Source organism: Bos taurus, chromosome 9 (assembly GCF_002263795.3).
Source record: "Bos taurus isolate L1 Dominette 01449 registration number 42190680 breed Hereford chromosome 9, ARS-UCD2.0, whole genome shotgun sequence".
Classification (NCBI taxonomy): domain Eukaryota; kingdom Metazoa; phylum Chordata; class Mammalia; order Artiodactyla; family Bovidae; genus Bos; species Bos taurus.
The window spans coordinates 91,932,605-91,952,281 of NC_037336.1; the positions used below are offsets into that span (position 1 = coordinate 91,932,605).

General features: G+C 42.1%; 1 long non-coding RNA gene across 2 annotated transcripts; it reads left to right on the top strand.

Annotated features, from left to right (window-relative positions):
• Nucleotides 1-45: 45 nt before the first annotated feature.
• Nucleotides 46-19,363, top strand: LOC132346141 (uncharacterized). 2 transcript variants are annotated; one of them, XR_009495881.1, is made up of 5 exons: nucleotides 46-170; nucleotides 4,562-4,726; nucleotides 8,299-8,407; nucleotides 15,924-16,083; nucleotides 17,529-19,363. It is a non-coding gene; the product is annotated as an uncharacterized lncRNA (long non-coding RNA). The 2 variants fall into 2 exon arrangements; XR_009495882.1 differs by lacking the exons at nucleotides 15,924-16,083; nucleotides 17,529-19,363 and having other exon boundaries at nucleotides 8,299-11,876.
• The last annotated feature ends 314 nt before the right edge of the window (nucleotides 19,364-19,677 follow it).

Here is a 19,677-nt window from a genome sequence, read left to right on the forward strand (position 1 = left end):
GGAGGAGCCTGGGAGAACTCTGGCCCACCTCCGAGCCTACGTGATTGGTTAGACGTACCCCGTCGGAAGCGAAGGACGCGAACAGGAAATCCAGGCGCACAGAAAGCGCATGCTCCCCGTCCTGCTAAGTGCAGGGCAGGCTGGGTAACCGCGCCGTGTTTGCACGTGAGGTGGGCGGAGGCCGGAGCGATGGCGGGGCGGGGAGAGGCGGGGCCTGGGCCTGAACGAGGAGGGGCGGACCCAAGGATTGGTGAATGAAGTTCACCTGGTGGAGGATTTGTTTTGAGTTTGACTCCAAAGTGAAAGTCGCTTAGTCGTATCCGACTCTTTGCGATCCCATGGACTGCACAGTCCGTGGAATTCTCCAGGCCAGAATACTGGACTGGGTAGCTGTTCCCTTCTCCAGGGGATCTTCGCAACCCAGGGATCGAACCCAGGTCTTCCGCTTGGCGGGCGGATTCCTTATCAGCTGAGCCGCAGGGAAGCCCCACCTGGCAGATGGGCGGTCCTAAAAGCGCCTCTGTGGAGGGTTACGGGATAGCAGGTTGTTAACGGCAAAACTGTTGATTGCTAACAATTCTCTTATGGTGGATGTTTTTAGACTCTCAGCACAGCAGGTGTGGCATGGCAGGTTTCTAACTTCTCTTAGCCTTATTGTTATTTTAAAAAAATCTGTTAAGTGAACGTAATGTTTGCTTTAAAGTTGTGGAACTGAGAGAGGTCGTCTGGTGTGTAAATCCAGAACGTAGTTCAAGTGCATGGTATATGGTAAAGCCGCTATCAAAGATGGCCGTTACTGCTATAATTACTTGCAGGTGAATGCGGCCCAGGGGGTTAAACGACATCTGCATATTTGCTGCTACTGCTAAGTCACTTCAGCCGTGTCCGATCCTGTGCGACCCCATAGACGGCAGCCCACCAGGCTCCCCCGTCCCTGGGATTCTCCAGGCAAGAACACTGGAGTGGGTTGCCATTTCCTTCTCCAATGCATGAAAGTGAAAAGTGAAAGTGAAGTCGCTCAGTCGTGTCCGATCTTCAGCGACCCCATGGACTGCAGCCTACGAGGCTTTGCTAGAGAGCCAGAACAGAACCCAACTCCTGTTCCTTCAAAATGTAGTCAGTGAGAAAAGCCGCTTTGTTTAGCGCTTTAGGCTTTGGGAAGCGTTTTCTGGTATATATCAAATACTTGGTTATACCGCCTTTCTAAAGATATTGTTTCCTCCACCCTAAACAGAAGTTAGCAATATTTATCCTATTTTTGAAAGTCTAGACTCAGAACCCTTATTTTCCGCAAGAGATAGGTGTTCATTCTCAGGTTATACTCATTGTTTTATTTACTCCTCCCAACAGTCCTATGTGGTGAGATTATCATCCTTAGTTTGTTGTTGTTTTAGTCTCTGAGGCATGTCCGATTCCTCTGTGACCCCATGGACTGTAAGCCTCCAGGATCCTCTGTCCATGAGATTCCCCAGGCAAGAATATTGGAGTGGGTTGACATTTCCTTCTCCAGAGGATCTTCCTGACCCAGGGATCCAACCTACCTCTCTTGTAAAGGTGGATTCTTTGCCACTGAGCCAACCCATCCTTATCCTTACTGTGAAGAAGTAGAGGGAGATGAGGTCATTTGAGTTAGAAGACTTTAATCTGAGTTATTTCTTTTCTGAGTTCCAATTTTGGCCACACCCCTCAAGTAATAGATTATTTTAAAGTTAATGATTTAATTAATGTATGTTCATTTTTATTTTTATGATGCTATTTAATATATAGATTCTGAATCTTGACTATAAACTTGTTTACTATTTTCATATGACTAAAATACAATTTAGTAAATACATTTCTATAGCTACAAAACCAAAACAAATGGTGTGTGATGTTAAATTACTGGTCTTAATGCAGACTGACAGGATTCTTTTATTTAAAGTTCAGCTTACCAAATATTATAGTGTGCCATGTAATGACTGAATTTTCTAATCAGTTTTCTGGATCCAGACTACCACCAAATCTTCATTTGGGGTTTTTGCCATTGTGGCTTGCCTTTCTCTTGGAGTAACATGAGAGCTATACTTTAAGTCAACCTGTAGCTGTTTTCATTAGCTTAGAAACAAAGGTCAAATTACTTGACAGTAATGCCGGCATGTTTCATTGAATACACTAAATCCTTTGACTATATGGATCACAACAAACTGTGGAAAATTCTTCAAGAGATGAGAATACCAGACACCTTACCTGTATGTGTGGCAAGAAGCAGCAGTTAGAACCAAACATGGAATGACAGACTGGTTCAAAATTGGAAAAGAAGTACGTCAAGGCTATATATTGTCACTCTGTTAATTTAACTGATGTGCAGAATACATCTTGAGAAATGCTGGGCTGAATGACTCACAAGCTAGGATCAAGATTTCTGGGAGAAGCATCAACAACCTCAGATATGCAGATGACACTACTCTGATAGCAAAAAGGGAATAGGAACTAAAGAGCCTCTTAGATGAAGGTGAAAGAGAAAAGTGAAAAAGCTAGCTTAAAACTCAACATTCAAAAAACTAAGATCATGGCATCTGGTCTCATCACTCCATGGTAAATAGATGGGGGAAAAGTCAAAGCAGTGACCGATTTTATTTTCTTGAGTTCCAAAATCACTGCAGGCAGTAACTGCAGCCAGTACGTTAAAAGATGTTTGCTCCCTGAAAGAACAGCTATGACAAAGCTGGACAGCGTATTAAAAAGCAGAGACATCACTTTGCTGACAAAGGTCCATATAGTCAAAGCTATGGTTTTTCCAGTAGTCATGTACGGGTGTGAGAATTGTACCATAAAGAAGGCTGCACCCTGAAGAATTGATGCTTTCGAATTGTGGTGCTGGAAAAGACCGTTGAGAGTCCCTGTACAGCAAGGGGGGGAATCAAACCAGTCAACTCTAAAGAAAACCCTGAATATTCACTGAAAGGACTGATGCTGAACCCTGAATATTCTTTGAAAGGACTGATGCTGAAACTGAAGCTCCATTACTTTGGCCACCTGATGTGAAGGCCGACTCATTGGAAGGGACCCTGATGCAGGGAAAGATTGAGGGCAAGAGGAGAAGGGGGTGACAGAGGATGAGATGATTGGATGGCGTGGTTGACTCAATGGGTATGAGCTTGAGCAAGCTCCAGGAGATAGTAAAGGACTGGGAAGCCTGGAGTGCTGCAGTTCATGGCATCGAAAAGAATCGGACACCACCTAGCAACTGAACAATGACAACAATGCTGTCATGAGTGTGTATATATATATATGTGTGTGTGTGTGTGTGTGTGTGTGTGTGTGTGTGTGTGCAGTTAGAAGGAGAGTATTCAGATGCTTCAGAATATGCTCACATGAACTTTTAAAAGATTAACACCAACATAAAAAATAAAAACACAAAAGCAAAAGCACAGTTATACGGAGAATTGGTGGGTTCTTAAGAAACTCTCACATCTAAATACAAGAATTATTGTCTTACGCCATGCTGTCTTCAGTAATCAGTATTTGAGAGCAGATGATCTTTTATTCTCAAAACAGTTACTTCAGTTAATTTTGATTTCAATTCTGTGCTGGAAGTTTACAAAGATATTCAATATATACTGCTGCAGTGCTAGCAAGGGCACAGCTGAGTCCCGAACTCCAATCTTCTGACTCTGCAAGTCTCTCGAGGGAATGGCTACCCACTCCAGTATTGTTGCCCGGAGAATCCCATGGACAGCAGAGCCTAGCAGGCTAAAGTCCATAGGGTCGTGAAGAGTTGGACACGACTGAAATGACTTAGCATGCATGCATACATATGTTAAATAGTTGTTGAACTGAATTTTAAAAATTCCACCTTAAGAGACTCTTCCAAGTTTTTAAAAGTTATTGAGATCTAATTTTTATCACCATAAATATCTGATCCTCAGTCTTTTAATTTTCAGAAAATTATGCATAACTCCCTGCAAAGCCTGTGAAATCAGCAGGGGGTGTTTTAGTAGTGTATTTCACATATTAATGCAAACAGTTTTATCCCTTAAAAGAGAAGTATGCAGTTTCATCAGTTTTGAAGCTTTGAAGTATCTGCTTCATCTAGATATAAATTTTAATATGCTAAAATATTATAATTAATACAGAAATTCCTAGCCCCACCTATCAGTGGAGATGAAGAACTGCAAGTTCTAACCTAGTTTGTACTAAACTAAAATGCAGAATTCTAAACCTCATAAATCCCAGGATGGTTATATAGGAAAGCTACTTATTATTTTAGTATTTATGTTAATGAAAATACACAGGTGACTTTATTTGGTATAAGTAATTTAGTGTTTATTTATGGATGAAGTGCTAATTCTAAAAGGTTGTCATTTTACAGTTCCCCGAAAGAGACTTGAAAGCCACAAAGACCAATATCTTCTCTGCCATGTGGGAATTTTCAGAGAAAATTAAATGTGGCTTGGAATTGCCAAACTGAACTTTATATAATGACTATTATGGTATATAAAGTGCCCTTTTCTGATAGTATTTTATAATTCTAACTCTAGAGAAATATTGAGACATATTTTGCTCTATTTATTTTTTTTAGTGACTGTTTGATGCTCACTGTTCACAAAGGAATATAGTGACCTACCTAGAGGGAAGACGGAAATACATGATAATTCTGAGCAGAGAGACCAAATGCTTATTCTTTCGGGACGGAAGCAAAACAACTAGTGGCAAGCAACACAGGCTAATTGCTTGAGGGAACCATGTAAGAGTTACACTATTTAAATATATATATTTTTTACATTTATATAAATATAATATTTATATTTAATTTATATTTATATTTAATATAGGATATATTCATATAATATATACACATTATATATGATATAATTTGTATACATATAATATATACTTATATATATAATTTATATAATAATACACATTATATATGATAATGTGATATATTACACTATTATATATATTACATGGAATTATACATGGAATCATATTACATGGAATTATAAAATACTATCAGAAAATGGTGCTTTATATACCATAATATAAAGTTCAGTTTGGCAATTCCAAGCCACATTTAATAATAGTGTAATATATATATAGTGTGTGTATATATATATATATATATGATATTTATCACCATTCCAGGCAGTGTCTGAGAGCCTGCTGACTCCCTAAAGATCTGTGAATTATTGTCAAGTATCCTAATAAAGTGGTGAGAACAGGCAACACTCACCACTTAGGATGACTCAGAGTAGGGGGTAGGATTTTTTCTGCAAATAAAGCAGATCTTTTTGCAAATGAAGAAAAAGTTAACACATGCTAAAGGCATTGTAAAAATAATTAGCCTCCACCTGCAATGCAGGAGCAGAGAAGGCAATGGCACCCCACTCCAGTACTCTTGCCTGGAAAATCCCATGGATGGAGGAGCCTGGTGGGCTGCAGTCCATGGGGTCGCTAAGAGTCGGACATGACTGAGCGACTTCACTTTCACTTTCCACTTTCATGCATTGGAGAAGGAAATGGCAAGCCACTCCAGTGTTCTTGCCTGGAGAATCCCATGGATGGAGAAGCCTAGTAGGCTGCAGTCCATGGGATTGCACAGAGTCAGACACGACTGAAGCGACTTAGCAGCAGCAGCAGCAGCAATGCAGGAGACACAGAAAATGTTGGAAAGATCCCCTGGAGGAGAGCATGGCAACTCATTCCAGCATTCTTGCCTGGAGAATCCCATGGACAGAGGAGCCTGGCGGGCTACAGTCCATAGCATCTCAAAGAGTTGGACATGACTGAAGTGAATGAGCACAACACAGATTATATCAATAGTTTATTAATTTAAAACTCCACATTCAATTGAAAAACAAAGGTTAAAAATAAAACTGTGACTATGAGTACCTTTGCATCTAAGTCTTTCCCATGCATTTAAAAATCTATGTGGGAACAAGTTGCTCTGTGAATGGGGAGACTCTATTCAACAAGTAAATGGATCTCCCTGGGCCTCTTGGTGACAGCTCCCTGGGCCTCTTGGTGACAGCCCCATGTCCCTCAACAAAGAGACTATGAGGTGAACTAGATACTCAGTCAAGCCATGTCTATGCCTTCTTTCTCTGTCCTAGGTCCCCTGCCTTGCCCATCTCTAGCCCAAGCCCCAAAGACCAAAGTGGCTGTGCCTGTGGGCACACACCCAACCTGGGATTCGCATTCCTGCCAGTACAGGTTAGTGAGTTGTAACTCATTCACAGCGATGGGCTGCCTGTTCTCTAGTTGAGAAGGGCTAGGTGAAGACAGCAGAAAGAAGGATAGGGAGGCTTGGTCAGAAGAGGAGGGCCAGTGCAGGTTATTTGGTGCCCTCTCATTTCCCTTGGGGCCCACCTGGAGCCCAGTGTCTTCAGACTGCTGTTGGATCTACCATATCCATCTATCATGCTATCCCCTCCCTCCCCTAAATCATCCAATTGTGGATTATCTGGGTGAGCCCGGTGTGACCCCAAAGGCCTTTAACAGTGGAAAAGGGAACTGAAAACCAGAGAAAGCACATGACAAGGACTTAGTCGAATGTTGTTAACTTTGAAGATGGAGGAAGAATGTCAAGCGACGAGGGGGTAAAACCTCCAAGGTGTGGGGAGCCTCTAGGAGATGGAAAAGCAAGGCACAGCGTCCTTCCCTAGAGGCCCTGGAAAAGAACCTGGCATAGTCCTGGCAACATCTTGATTTTAGGCTCCCCCCATTTCACCTTCCTGAACTACAGAAGCGGAAGACAAATTTATGTTCTGAGCCAACAAAGGTATGGTAAAGTTGTTAACAACACAGAGACAGAACACCAGTAGTTTCTTTATAACATGAGAATAGTAATAGATAGGGAGAAGGCAATAGCACCCCACTCCAGTACTCTTGCCTGGAAAATCCCATGGATGGAGGAGCCTGGTGGGCTGCAGTCCATGGGGTCGCTAAGAGTCGGACACGACTGAGCGACTTCACTTTGACTTTTCATTTTCATGCATTGGAGAAGGAAATGGCAACCCACTCCAATGTTCTCGCCTGGAGAATCCCAGGGACGGGGGAGCCTGGTGGGCTGCAGTCTATGGGGTCACACAGAGTCGGACACAACTGAAGTGACTTAGCAGTAGCAGCAGTAATAGATAACATCGTGTTAGAAAAATTTTTGCAATATTAAGATATCATATATCATTATACCTCATATATCATATATCGTTATACCTCATAAAATAAGGCATGTATTGTGTGTGCTTAGTCAGTCATGTCTGGCTCTTTGTGACCCCATGGACTGTAGCCCACCTGGCTCCTCTGTCTATGGGATTCTCCAGGCAAGAATACTGGACTGGGTAACCATTCCCTTCTCCAAAGGATCTTCCCAATACAGGGATCAAACCTGGGTTTCCTATGTTTCAGGTGGATTCTTTACCATTTGAGCCACCAGGGAAGCCTGAGATAAGGCATGCTGCTGCTGCTAAGTTGCTGAATTCAGTCGTGTCCGACTCTGCGCGACCCCATAGACAGCAGCCCACCAGGCTCCACCATCCCTGGGATTCTCCAGGCAAGAACACTGGAGTGGGTTGCCATTTCCTTCTCCGGTGCATGAAAGTGAAAAGTGAAAATGAAGTCGCTCAGCCGTGTCCGACTCTTCGAGACCCCATGGACTGCAGCCCACCAGGCTCCTCCGTCCATGGGATTTTCCAGGCAAGAGTACTGGAGTGGGGTGCCACCGCCTTCTCCGAGATAAGGCATATAATGGACCAAATATAGTGCCCAATCCTATTGACATTCATCAATGTTAATACTCTTCCCCTTCTCTCTTTCTATCTGAATACACTCATAAGATCTATATCCAGTTGTATATAATCAACATACACGTTGTTAATACTCTTATGGTGTGTGCCTGTGAAGTCACTTCAGTCATGCCTGGCTCTTAGTGACCCTATGGACCATAGCCTGCCAGGCTCTTCTGTCCATGGGATTGAAGAATCCTGGCAAGAATACTGGAGTAGGTTGCCATTTTCTTCTCCAGGGGATCTTCCTGATCCAGGGATTGAACCCTCGTCTCTTAAATCTCCTGCATTGGCTGGTGGGTTTGTTACCACTAGTGCCACCTGGGAAGCTCCTTGTGGTACTGAAGTCAAAAAAACCATTAGAATGTAGTTCCCTTATCATTGTTGTAACATATGACAAAGTAAGCTCAGAGGATCACTTGCCCATTTATTATTCTATGGTGCTTCATGAAAGATGACTTTCCCTTCTGCAGATTTTTATTGGGCTTGGCTGTTGCATATTGACTTTTTATTCTGTCACTTCATTATTTAGAGACATTGACAGTGTTACCATCAGAGGATTGTCTTAAGGCTGGAATTACAAGTGTTACACCTGAAAACAAATGTGTCATTTGATCTTACTGTTACCCAGTTCAAAAAAGGTATTCCTTTTAGCCTATTCAGTACTCTGTTGTTCTTTTGGGGGAGGTGAAGGCAAAGAAGGGTGAGTGGTTCTAATTAGGCAAAAAGGTTTAGGAAACAGTTATGTTAAATCAAGTGGTAGTGTAAAACAAAATATTAAATTATCATTACAGACTGTTATATTGTGTTTTGAAATGTATACACATAATATTGTGCCTGAAATCCTATAATTGTAGACTATCTAAAACCAGTATGCTCATGAGTCTTACAAATGAGAGAGACAGTGGGGAGGAAAATGGGAGTGCTGGCTTAGGGCCATAATAACTACAATTGTTCATTTAAGTTGTATTGTGTTCATTATATTACATCGTGTCATTATGTTAACCATACCATATTTTATCACATGGTATCATATCATACTATAATTTATATATTGTATTTTGAGTCAATAAGCTTTTGTGGTTTCATTCCAGAATCCAATCATGACTATTGCTTCTGTTTAAAAAATGCCTCCCCAATTTTAGTGAATTTATAATCTGCTACAGATTTCCAAACTGAATTCTGCTGTTTCTGTCATTCTTATTCTCTTGTGCTTGAATCTGCAACCACTCAATGTTCCTTATACATACTTTTCAAACTTTTTAGGCCGAAGGCAATGGCACCCCACTCCAGTACTCTTGCCTGGAAAATCCCATGGATGGAGGAGCCTGGTGGGCTGTAGTCCATGGGGTCGCTAAGAGTCGGACATGACTGAGCGACTTCACTTTCACTTTTCACTTTCATCCATTGGAGAAGGAAATGGCAACCCACTCCAGTGTTCTTGCCTGGAGAAGCCCAGGGACCGGGGAGCCTGGTGGGCTGCAGTCTATGGGGTCACACAGAGTCGGTCATGACTGAAGTGACTTAGCAGCAGCAGCAGTGATTAGTGAGGAGAAGGCAATGGCAACCTACTCCAGTACTCTTGCCTGGAAAGTCCCATGGATGGAGGAGCCTGGTGGGCTGCAGTCCATGGGGTCGTGAAGAGTTGGACATGACTGAGCAACTTCCCTTTCCCTTTCCCTTTCATAGCAAAAATTCCTTTTATACTTTAACCCTATACACACCCCTTCATACACAGATGCTTCTTGAAACCCTTAATATAACTATGTGTGAGCCAATGTGTTTTCTAAATTAGTCTATTCTTTTTAAACCATTTCTTTTTTTTTTCTAAAATAATTGTTACAATATATTAGTTTCTGCTGCTCAGTGATGGATTCTGACCTGCAGGTTTTAACACACTGTCTTATTTTCTTTATGGTCCCTAAGCCTGAGAAATGGAACAGGCTCCAGTTTTCCGAGGTCTCTGTCAGTTTTCTTTCGTTCCCCTGTGATGACTGCCTCTGTAATTTATGTGACAGTTTTCTTTCTATGTTTTGGAAATGTCAGCAGGGTAGGTCACTATCACATATAGTAGATGGTAATGCCTTTCTTGAGTAAATGTATATACTCCTAACTTTATTGTGAAATGTAACGATCCATGACATATCAGAAAGATCATTTGCTGTTTTCCCACTCTCTTTACATGCATCGATTTGGGGACTCTCATGCTTCATACCCATTCCTAGCATATTCAGCAGACGTTAGAGCATCTTCCTTCTTTCCCTGGTAGGATTAAGGCCTGGTGTACTATATTCAGGCTTCCCAGGTGGCACTAGTGGTAAAGAACTTGCCTGCCAGTGCCAGCAACGTAAGAAACGCCAGCAGGGAAGATCTCTTGGAGGAGGGCATGGTAACCCACTCCAGTATTCTTGCCTGGAAAACTCCATGGACAGAAGAGCCTGACAGCCTACAAAGAGTCAGACACAACTGAGGGACTGAGCACGCATGCATACATACATTACATTCGTTAGAGGAAACCTTGGGAAGATATGGAAGCTTATACAATTTGGGAGGCTCTCTGTAAGAAAAAGAATACAAAATTGGATACGAAAATCATTTTTTTGGAATAAGGAAAGAAATTATAAGTCATGACAAATAGCACAAACATCACAACATCTGGAAAAGTAATGTTTTTTATTAAATGTTTTATTAAATGTTTATTAAATGTTTTTTATTATTTTGTATTTTCATTACAAACTCGTTTGATAATTTTCCCCCAACATTTTGGGGAGCACACTCCTTGGTTGTTTTTTCATATGAGAATATTTTGAGATTATTTTCCACAGAGAGCATAGAAAGATAAATTTAGTATTTCCTCTACTCTGACTGATTAAAATTTGGTTTTTATTTTTGATAGTTTAGAAACATTTCTTTCAGCTTGAAGCTCATGATTGGCAATGGCACATAAGTTGTTAGGATTGTTGTCAAAGTTGGAAATTCTCTTTTAAGCTTTTGGTGTATATGATCTGTATGTTTTTAGGGCACTTCAGGGTTTTTTTTGGTACAGTGTCTAATTTTAAATACTTCAAATTTATGACACTCATTCACCAATTTGTCACGGGCATCCTCATTGTACTGATGTATCATGAGTTTATATTACAGTCATTGATGTCAGTTCAGTTCAGTTCAGTTCAGTCGCTCAGTCATGTCTGACTCTTTGCAACCCCGTGAATCGCAGCACGCCAGGCCTCCCTGTCCATCACCAACTCCCGGAGTTCACTCAGACTCACGTCCATCGAGTCAGTGATACCATCCAGCCATCTCATCCTCTGTCGTCCCCTTCTCCTGCCCACAATCCCTCCCAGCATCAGAGTCTTTTCCAATGAGTCAACTCTTCACATGAGGTGGCCAAAATACTGGAGTTTCAGCTTTAGCATCATTCCTTCCAAAGAAATCCCAGGACTGATCTCCTTCAGAATGGACTGGTTGAATCTCCTTGCAGTCCAAGGGACTCTCAAGAGTCTTCTCCAACACCACAGTTCAAAAGCATCAATTCTTCGGCACTCAGCTTTCTTCACAATCCAACTCTCACATCCATACATGACTACTGGAAAAACCATAGCCTTGACTAGACGGACCTTTGTTGGCAAAGTAATGTCTCTGCTTTTGAATATGCTGTCTAGGTTGGTCATAACTTTCCTTCCAAAGAGTAAGCATCTTTTAATTTCATGGCTGCAGTCACCATCTGCAGTGATTTTGGAGCCCAAAAAAGTAAAGTCTGTTTCCACTGTTTCCCCATCTATCTGCCATGAAGTGATGGGACCAGATGCCATGATCTTAGTTTTCTGAATGCTGAGCTTTAAGCCAACTTTTTCACTCTCCTCTTTCACTTTCATTAAGAGGCTTTTTAGTTCCTCTTCACTATCTGCCGTAAGGGTGGTGTCATCTGCATATCTGAGGTTATTGATGTCAGTATGTGGTGTCAAATAATCAAGATATTTAATTTTTTTCCAATGTATTCATATGATTCACTTCTCTTTATTAATTAGGTTATCAAATAGTTCATGAACCCGTTCCTTACTTCTACTCAATGTATTTATTCCTCTTAATAAATTACTGCATTTGATATGAATTTTTTTGGTTGCAATTCACTTCTTGATGTAAGAATAATTTTATTGACTTTATTGCTCCATTTATCACTCTACTGCTTGTTTCTTACCCATTAGTTTTTAGTCTAAATTTTCTTTCCATTCTTTAAATACATAAATTTAAAGATATGCTATGCTAAGTCACTTCAGTCGTGTCTGACTCTGTGCGACCCCAGAGACGGCAGCCTACCAGGCTCCTCTGTCCCTGGGATTCTCCAGGCAAGAACACTGGAGTGGGTTGCCAGATAGCAGAAAGCATATTCCATATTCACACAAACCAGGAGTCTATAATTTTGCATTTATTTTACTGAAATGTTCTAAATCATCTTTCCAAAGTTCAACTAAAATGTGTTCCTAGCTCAATTTCCACCTGCGTCAGACTCACAAAGTGGTCTCTGCCTCCAGATGTCACCTGGACAGAAACAGTTGTCTTAACTGTGGTTAAAATGCCCTACTTTTGCAAATTTTACAAAAACATACAACCATATGAGTATATTTCCAGTGACCCTCAAGCCTTGCAAGAGGCTTGTTCAAGTGAAGGCCCGTCACTTTAACTTCTCAAGCTTAATGGTTCATCTGCCCATGTGCAGGAGCGAGGGCCAGGCTGAACCACCTCCGGTGGACACGCTTTTTAGAGGATCACACTTATTCTATCACCAAGGCAGAAACCTGGCTTGGGTACAGTGTCAGCCTTGTGGTTGTATCACCTCAAGATCAGACCCTGAGGCAAAGCTCTGGATGCAGGTACTTTACCTGGGAGGTGATCCCAGGAGATACAGAGGAGGAAAGGGGAAACATGCAGTGGGAAATGGAGAAAAGTCACTAAACGTGGTTAGAGAGTAGTTTAATGCTAGGGCTCTAGGACAACCAGGCCTCAACCTCCCTGAGGACCCATTGAAAAACTTGGTGAAATCCAACTCAGAGCTTTCCCACCAGAAGCCGAGGAGGCACCCGAAAGCCCTAAGAACGGAGAACAGAAGAGGGGGTAGGGAGGGGAGAGCCGTCAGTCCGCCCAGCATCATAGCTGCAGGAAAACTCAGGAGGGTATGTGACACAGGCTGGGGCAAGAATGCGTAGCACCTGCCGCCCGATGCAGATTCCTCTTCCCCCTGAGAACCGAGGAACTCAGATTACTCAGAGTGATGAGGAATCTTCAGTGTTGTGGACCTTTCTACTTTTGTTACAATGACTCAAGTTAGATGGAAGGGAATTCAAAGACAATGAGCAGTTATCTCAGTTTACCAAAGAAAGTTCTCTAATCCAGGCAGTCAAACCTTAGAATCAAGACGTTCTGAGCTAGAGATAAGTCTTTTCCCTAAGTCAAAAGAGTATAGTTGGAATTTCTAATTACCTTCGCTCAAATTCATCACCTCCTAAATATAAACAAAAGTGGTAAAATATGTTTTCTATCTGTTCACAAGGAACAATTCATCCGCGAGAATGAAATTTGCCTTTTTCAAAAGGCTTCTCTGGGAGGTGGAGCTCAGCGGTTGCTCATGGGTGGCTCCAAGGTACAGAGATCGCCTGCCGATGTGGGAGACACCGGTTTGATCCCTGGTCAGGGAAGATCCCACATGCCTGCCTCAGAGCAAACAAGCCCATGTGCCACAACTACTGAGCCTGTGCTCCAGAGCCGGGGAACTGCAGCTACTGAAGTCCACGCACCCTAGAGCCTGTGCTCCACAGCGAAGGAACCACCGCAGTGAGAAGCCCCGGCACTGCAATAGAGAGCAGCCCTGGCTCACCACAGCCAGAGAAAGCCCGCAAAGCAATAAAGACCCAGCACAGTCAAAAATAAATAAAATTGTCAGAAAAGAAAGGGCTCCTCTGGTGTAGCCTTATTTATTTCGAAGAAGAAAAAATTTGAGTACTTTATTTTCAGATACTGTGGCCACCTCTTTAGAGTTATAATTTATGGGGGCAAAAAAAAAAAAAAAAAAAAACCCACAACATTTCAAATGGGGCTGGTCTAGTAGGAGGATGAATGCCAGGCTACGTATGATTAAAGCTGGGTTCTTGTACAAATCTGATCAGCTCTCTGAACCTTGAGAAGGCATTTTCTTTCTCCATGTCTCAGTTTCCCCATCTATATGATTTGTTGTTTAGTTGCTAAGTCGTGTCCAGTGCTTTTGCAATCCCATGGACACTAGCCTGCCAGGCTCCTCTGTCCATGGGATTTCCCAGGCAAGAATACTGGAGTGGGTTGCCATTGCCTTCTCCAGGCGATCTTCCTGACCCAGGGACCGAACCCTGTCTCCTGAATTGGCGGGTAGGTTCTTTACCACTGAGCCACCAGGGAAGCCATCTATCTACATGACAGAGGATTGGATTGGTTGACCCTGAAGTTCAATCCCAGTTTCAAGACATTGTCATTGAAAAAATGCAGACTACAGCATGTTATGAGACATCATGGCCTTGATCAAAGAAATTCATCTTTCTGACCTTCAGTTTTCTCATTTGAAGAGCATAGGAGCTGGATTAGTTATCTTTAAGGACACTTCTGCTGTGTATAATCCAATGAAATAAAAATGTGGGGCAAAATCTGAAAAGATGCACAGAAAGAAGCACACCCAGCCTGGCCACTTGGTGGTGATCTTGTTCCATGTTCCAGCCTTTTCCAATCGTGCCAAAGTTTGAGTTAACTAAGCATAGTGAAGATAGATTTTCCAAAGGATACTGAAATAAAATCAGGTCAGCAAAGAAAAAAAGAAAAAAACAACCCAGAATTATGGAGGAATGACAGTAAACAGCAATGCCAAATAAGGGACATAAAATCTCTGTAGTCAAGGCAGTAAAAAACACAGAGGGGGATGTAAGAGTTGTGTTTTGGGTATTATTTAAAGGAATAGAGGGAGAGGAGCACATTGTAAATGTATATAGTTTTTGAAAAACATGGTTTAAAAGTTAACTCTAACATTTAAAGATTTAACTTGTAAAATAACCCAATACCTTCTAACTGCACCAGAAGATAAAAATCTAAACCTTCAAAATCTAAACCAAATGAGCGCTTTATTTCTTCTGTCTAAAGGAAACAAACACATAAGGGAGTTGTAATCCTGTTCCAGTATTTTAATATAAAAGGAATGAATCTACAAGTTTCAAGCTTTTCCATATTTTATTGGAGAATGTGATTCTATCGGGCTACCTGTTGTTTAATCACTAAGTCACGCCTGACTTTTTTGCAATCCCATGGACTGTAGCCCTTCAGGCTCCTCTGTCCATGGGATTTCCCAGCAAGAACTGGAGTGGGTTGCCATTTCCTTCTCCAGGGGTCTTTCCCACCCAGGAATTAAACATGCCTGTCCTGCATTTCAGGCAGATTATTTACCACTGAGCTGCCTGGGAAGCCCCATCAGGCTACCTAGCTTACCTTAAAAACCTTTGGGTGATTGCTCTGGGAGTTAATGAACTGGACTGGTATCTGCCGGGCTTCAAGTCAAGGTCCATTTCTGTGGAGATAATTGAGCATCGGTAGGAATGCAGGGAAGGATAAAGGCTTTCTGATCACAGCTCTGTCCATCTCTATCCCTAGAAAAGGTTTTATTCAAAAGAAGAACAATCTCCCCAGCATCAGTGAACATGAAGGGACTTGTGGAAGAGGGCAACAATGGAGAGATGGAGAAACTTGACTCTTGCCTAAATCCTCCTCCCTCCCAAATAGCGCACATGGTGTCTTGCACTGTAAGCCGAGAGATGATGGAAGGAGGAGGTCCAGCCCTGGCCTGCCATTTTCCACCACTGACCCCTCTGCCTGCCTTCTCCTCTGGTTTTCTTCTTATTCTCCTGGTGAGGTGGACATCAGTTTCTTCTGAAGGCTGAAGCATGGGCCTCGTGGCTCTGGTTGCCATGGTGGCTTCTTTTCTCCCCTTTCCTTTGATACATTAGCTATTAGCTTACATAATCCTCTCACAGGAGGATGTCCCTATTCAAAAGAAAAAAAAAAGTTAAATTGCTAAGTAACCTTTAACAATGAATAGCATTCATTATGCATTTGCTTAATGATACAGAGGCATTGTTTGCTCTATTTCAGGTGATAACAGCAGATCAAAGGCATCGAGACCAGAGTGTACTTTCGAAGAGCCAGTTGAGACTGTGTGGAAACAATGCTTAGCATTTATGTCGCACTTTAGACTCTCAAAGGATTCTACAATTATTAATTAATTATCCCACACAATAGCTCTAGGAGGAAGGTCAGTGTCATTAGCTCTATTTTACAGATGAAGAATCAGATAGCAGTTAAGTGATTCTCTCTGCCACCCCCCACCCCCCCGCAACATTTAAAGATCTCATGTCAAAGTAGACTCAGGGGTAGGGGGTGCAGGTAGATTATGAAGCGGCTGAAGGCTAAACATGCCAGAGCTACCCCTGGTGGGGGTTTCGCTTCCTTTGATCTATCTTTTGAAAACCCTCTGAACAGAATTATGTTCTGGGCTTGTGCACTGCTTCCTCATGGTTCCTCCTGTGTCTTGTCTTTTCTATTGAGTTTGCCAAAAACATCTTACAGATGTAAAATGCACCCATGTTGTTTTCTATGTAATTTCATTTCCCTTTCATTCATTCATTCATTCTGAACCTTAATCGGGTACTTAATGTAGTTGATATGGGCAGGAATAATGGAAATGGACAACAGCTGACTTTTCAAATGATTCCTGCTTTCAGGCAAACACACAGTTAGCAGACACTCGTTTCTGTTCATAAGGGCCACGGAGACAAAAGATCCTTGATATCTGGTCCTGTCCAGAATCTTTGGGCATGGTGGGAAGGAATCCCCCAAAAAGGGTACATATGTATACATATAGCTGATTCACTTTTCTGTACAGTAGAAACTAACACAACATTATAAAGCAACTATAATAAAAATTTAGAAAAAAGAAAAAAAAACCCCTTTGGGCATGGACTAAATAAGCTCGGATATTTTGGACAGGAAACAATTTCAAGGACCTTTGGTGTGGACCCAATGTCTTATGGACGTTTTGCACAGGACCAAAAGTCCTGCCGGGATACACACACACACACACACACACACACGCACACACACACACACACCCTCCTAGAGGACAATGGAGAAGGAAGTAGAGTCCCCCTTGTGGACAGAGGAAGGACTGTACTGAGGAGGAGTGGAGAGGCCTGTGTCTCCATATCACCTCTTGTGTCCTTGTCTTTTCTAGTCCAGCAGTAGGGCTCCTGAGGGATCCCAGGGGAGGGAAGATATAAATAAGGTGCCCTGAATATTGGTTACTTCACCTTTTTTTGCCTTGAGTGAGTGGTGAGTGAGTACGTGTTCAATTGTGTCCAACTCTTTGTAACCCCATGGACTGTAGTCCACTGGGCTCCTCTGTCCATGGGATTTTCCAGGCAAGAATACTGGAGTGGGAAGCCATTCCCTTCTCCAGGGGCTCTTCATGATTCAGGGATTGAACCCGTGTCTTCTGGGTCTCCTGCATTGTCAGGTGGATTCTTTACCACTGAGCCACCTGGGAAGTCCTTTTTGCCTTAGGCTAGGCCTTCTATTGGCTAATCTGATAAGCTCATATTCTGCAGTGTTTTAATTATTTGTGCGAATGACTTCCTATTTTTGTAGGACTACAAGCAGTTTGAAAATAGAGACTAATTCTCGTCGCTCATGTTATTGCAGGAAATAATGCGCTGAGTGCTTAGTGCTTTACAATGCTGCTTTTACTTAAGCCTCACAATGACTTTTGAGGTAGGTATTGTTATTATCCTTTTTTTAACAGTTGAGGAAAGAGACTAAGAAAATTTAAGTAATCTACTCAAAGCCACACGTTTCTTTCAGTCATTGTAAAGGAATTTAGTGAACTATGCTTTGTGCTAAGCACAAGAATCCAAACGGTGAGCAAAACAGACATGGTCATTCCCAATTTTTGACTTTCTGTCCACTGGGGAAGGCAGATGTTAATCAATTGGTAACTGTATGTGTGCGTGCGTGCATGCTAAGTTTCTTCAGTCCTGTCTGACTCTTTGTGACCCCATGGACTATAGGAGGCCAGACTCCTCTGTCCATGGGATTCTCTAGGCAAGAATACTGGAGTGGGTTGCCATTTCCTACTCCTCCAGGGGATCTTCCTAACCCAGGGATTGAACCTGCATCTCCTGTGTCTCCTGCATTGACAGGCAGATTCTTTACCACTGAGCCACCTGGGAAGCCCTCCTGTGATAAAGACCATGAAAGACAAACAAAAGGTTGAATATAGGAGAAACTAGCGAAGGGTAACTGATCTGATCAGCAGCCAATGTGGGGGTAGGGACAGATAAGGGGGAAAGGTCAAGGTCAGGAAGGCACGTCTGGAGGCTCTGATGCTTAAGGTGAGTTTTGAAAGGTAAATGGGTGTTAAGGAGGCCAAAGTGAACAGCTCGTGCAAAGGGGGAGGGTTGAGAACCTTTGAGAATCTGAACCAGGTCTGCTGAGTAGAAGAGGGGAGGTGTGTCAAGCAGGGAAGTTGACTGGGGAAGGAGGTGGGACCTGACCTTGAGTGACCTTGTAGGCTAGAGTAGAATTTGATGTTGAGGAATAATAGATATTCCAAGGTTGTAAGTAAATACCTGATTTTGATGAGATGAAAATGGGGAGAATAAATTGAAGAGGAGTCAGAATATAAAAAGGGAGATTGGAGAAGAGGGGTTACAGTAACTGGTGTGAGATGATGGTGAGACCAGGGTGACCGTGGTAGAGATGGTGAGGAAACAGGCTAGTTTGTGAGATATTTAGAAAATAACTTTATGGCTCTTAGAATGGTTGGGAAGAGGTGGGGTGGTGAGGGAAAGACTGATTCCCAGGGTCCTGGCTTGGACAAGTGAATGCCTGGAGAGGGATACTGGAGGGGACCAAGGGTTTGGTGGGTAGTTCTTGAGTAAGCGGCAGAGGCAGAATTGGAATCTAAATCTGCTTCTCATCAAACTGTGCTCTCTCCCCACACCAAGCACATGTTTTTGGAGATCCAGCGTTTGACTGCACTTCTGGCTTGTTCCTCGTGGTCAACTTCCATTGCCGTTGCTGTCACCTTCTGGAAGAACAGACTTCACCTTTGTGGTCCAGTTGGTGACGTCACTGAAAGAAGGGTCTAGTCAGGCAGGAACCCGAAGGAGGCCCTTTTTAAAGAAGGGAGATCTGCAATTTCCCAAACCCTGCAGTTCAGCAGTCTGGCTCTGTCTCAAAGTGTTAGAATTTGACTCTTGCCTTCATAACTTGCTATCTCTGACACTGAGCAAATTATTTAAGATTTCTAAGCCTCTCTTTCCTCATGTGTGAAGAGGGAAAAATAATAGTATCTTCTCCATCGTAGTGCTGGAGGAATCAGGGCTGCTGCTAACTGACAGGGCATTTTGGCATAAATTAGAGACAGCTTTCTATTGTCAAGTAAAACATCTCTTTGAAGTTAGTATGTTATATATTCCCCATTAATTACAGTGATGCAAACATAAGATAATTGTGAATAAATAATAGAAATACAATTATTAAACACAATACATGATTTGAATTTTTAATCATAATAATTAGAAAATTAAATTTAAAAATAAGAGATAGGTAACAAGCCCCAAATTTTAATAGCAGTTAATTATGAAATTTCCATAGCAACAAATAAACAAGTGCTATAATGTAATTAGCAGATCATTACGTAGTAATGTCTAATTTATGTCAAGTTAGTGCTTACTTTGTACGTTATTAATGCTAAATTAATATTAGTGACTGCCTAGTTATTTGTATCATAATGAAAGTGCCTGTGTATTTAAAATAGGAACTCTGCAATCCCACTTGGTAGGAAAAA